Raw genomic sequence first — 3,693 nt, forward strand, 5'->3', positions numbered from 1 at the left:
GGTCTTATTTTTTTTACTGACTTTTAATAGAAGGTAAAAGGCTCAGTAATGTTTCCCGAAATGTGAACATGCAGTCTGTAAAAAGTTACCGGCATGAGACATTTGAACATGAATAAAATTACAGAGGTCCTCTAGTAATAAGCACTTTTCCCCACCTCTTGGTGTAAAACTACTCCTGTCCAAATAGTTTATGCTTTATTTTTAATGCTTAGCTTCTAAAATACTGCAAAATAAACAATTAAACCTTATATTAAGTAAATATTAGAATTTTAACAGGCTTTAAATAGTTATGAAAAGCAAAATAAATGTATCTAGATACAACATGCAAAAATGAAAAAATGTATGCAAGAAATAATATATATTTAGTGAACAAAGGTTATGGTTTTTACTAAGTTTACAGCAAAATGCAGGTTTAAGCTGTGCACAAAGGACTGAGTCCTTTCCTATCAGGCCAGGTCAGGTAGGGGAGCATGCACTGGTGCAGGGTGTTGCCGCACCCACTACATGATGAAACAGCTCGGGATCCCAGGTAGACAACCCCCAAGGCAGACACGCTTTACAGTCCCATCCCACGGAAATGACCATCTCTCTGCCACAGCCAGGTGTTACATGGGCATCCCCTAGCCTAGCCTAATGAGGATCCTGAGAGCCGACTCACCCGTCACACAGCCATAGTGCCATAACTAACCTCCCTCACAATGCATACAATGTGCCTCTGACCATTCGAAACAGAGTCAAACCAGTGGTACCTAAGGATTCTCAGCAGAGACATGGTACTGAAGGAGTCCAGTCTTTACGTATATCAGGTTCACTAGATAGCATCCACGTCTCGCAACCATATAGCACATGCAGAAGCACCACGAAACTAAAACCTTGGACCTTTGTCCTTTTGCAGAGATATCAGGAGCACCACATAGCCCTTTCCAGTGACCTCATGACCACCCTTGCTCTCCCAATTTGTCTAATAACTTTAGAGGAAGAGTCAACAGAGACATGAATGTCACTGCTGAGGTAATTAAAACTCTCAATGCAGTCAAAACTCTCTCCGCAAACAGACACACTGTTGATGGCTATGCCAAACAAGTCATTAAAGACTTGGATTTTGTTTTTTTATTCAGAATACTTGCATGTCCAGACACAGACTCTTCACTCAGTCTCTTGTGAGCCCCGATCAGAGACTCCATTCACTCTGCGAAGATCACAGCAAGTCGAGATCAGTGAATCTCTTTTCACCAACAGATGCCCCACAGCCACTGGACCCCATTATCCTGTCCAACACCCAGTCCATTTAATGACTCGAACAGAGTAGAACACACCCATGACGAACCGCAGAATCAATTGGGAAAAACACTGCAGTTCTACCTCCACTCTACACAGCACTCATAGTACCAATGTACAGGCCAGCAATGACATCCAGCAAATTCGGGGACATCCTGCAAAGTCTCAGGGCGATCAACTGAGCTGAACGGGGTACGAAAATCGACAAAGGCTGCAAAGAAACTCTGCCAATATTCATGTTTGCGTTCGATGAGAACCCTCAGTGCAATGATGCAGTCGATGGCGTAAAACCAGACTGCTCCAGTTGCTGTTAGGTGAGCATGTGATCACAGATCCTATTAAGGATGACCCTAGCATGGGTCCTTTCCTATGAAGTAAACAGTTGTATTAGTTAAACCATATCTGGTGTTTGATATAATTTGAAGCTCCTGACCTGTATCTGTATGATTTTATTCATTGTGCTGTTGACATAACATATGATTGGCTGATTAGATAATTGGATGGAGAGGTAGGTGCACAGATGTTCCTAATATTTTGTTCTGTGAGTGTAAATGTTCAATAATGCAGCTGACAACAGAGGATGCAAGAAGGACCTTGTTTATTGAATTAGTCACAGAGCAGAACTGCAATGACAACTAAAAGACAAACAAATATAAAGAGCAGCCTAATCAGACCCATTATGACTCACACACAGAGCATTTCAAAATATATTTTATCTCATGCAATACATTTCACCATAGACAGAAAAACTCCCTCTTTCACATTGATTAACCGGCCAATCTCGTGATCACCTATACTCTCACTTACAAGCAAGACCCCAAAGTATTTGAAACTCAGGCGGTGTCATAACTTCAGATTCAAGTTGCTAAATCCCACCTTGATTACATCACATTCAACTGTGAACTGCTCCAGAGTACACTGTGTCACAGGGAGAAGTTGGGCACAAATCTGGGGTCAGTAAGCAGCTGCTTACCCAACTGATATAAAGAGAAATCCTCCTCCCGTATGAGTAAGCAGGCTGCTGACGTCTAAATCACAACCGCAATGGTATCACATCACACAGCGGCAGGCTCCCACACTCTTTCCACCCCTCCTAGAAATGTAAATCTTACTTTCTCTAATTGTTTACTCATGAGCATGTGGTTCGCAAAAATCACAAACAGAAGAGGAGACAAGATGAATCCTTCGTGGATTGAACAGTCTCAACTTTATGGCAGGTACACAAATGAAACTCTTGTTCCATAAACTCAGGACCAAATGGCACCCAGCAGCCCCGGAACTCTGCACTCTGCAGGAAATTAAACCAGACAAGAACAGATTTATTTCAACTGAGCCATCACAACTACTCCTTAATAAATATTTCAAGTGTGATATCACCAACAACTAACAGATCAGCAAACTAGTCAGACGCTTGAAAAAAGGGCAATACATCTTGGGTATAGGTGGGTAGAGTTAGGCTGTTTGCTCTAAAAAGGCCATAGGGTCTCATTTTGTTTATGGAGATTTCTTGTTTTTTTATGCAAACTCTAAAATCTCATGTATAACTTATCTAGCGGTGCCATAAAAATAATTCTATTTCTGCCAATGAAAGTGACCTTTAATCAATATAGAAGCTAACAGAATCTCATATTGTCTTTAGGCAGATAAAGGTGGAATTACTGAAAAGCAACTTGTGTGAAAATTGAATTATCTAAATTCATCAGCTTCATGAGCCAAAAAAAGTTACAAAACAATAGTAAACAAAATACAAGGTCATACCTCTAGTATGGCTGGATGAAATTATTCATCTTTTTTTAAATTTATTTTATTTTTTAACATGATTTCCATGGTAAAATGCACACAATTGAAGGCATGTATAGGATGCTATACTGAAAACACTTAAATTGAGAGATGCTTAGTTTGGTACTGGTACCTTTTATAACAATTTTGAAACCAAGTTAAAATCCATGGCAGTGAATGTTCTGTTTTCTTGAACAGTATTACATACCCATAGTTACTTCCCCTGCCACATTAATTGAGAATAGTGAATCTCATTTTAGATTAGAGTAGATTAGGCTAGATTGAACTTTATTTGATTTCAGGGAGAAATTTGTTTTTTTACAGAATCCCCTTAGATAGATAGATAGATAGATAGATAGATAGATAGATAGATAGATAGATAGATAGATAGATAGATAGATAGATAGATAGATAGATAGATAGATAGATAGATAGATAGATAGATAGATACTGTGGCAGATAACTGGGGGCCATGCCCATCCAGGAAGCCAGGGAGGACAGGAAGAGGGACTATACTTCTCCTGAGCCACAAGAGGTCAGCCATCCTGGTTTGTATAGGGGCCAAAGGAACGGAGCATAAAAGCTCAACCCTATTGGGGCTCGTGGTCACCACAGGGGTGCTCCTGCAGGACTGTG

Source organism: Polypterus senegalus, chromosome 5 (assembly GCF_016835505.1).
Source record: "Polypterus senegalus isolate Bchr_013 chromosome 5, ASM1683550v1, whole genome shotgun sequence".
Classification (NCBI taxonomy): Eukaryota; Metazoa; Chordata; class Cladistia; order Polypteriformes; family Polypteridae; genus Polypterus; species Polypterus senegalus.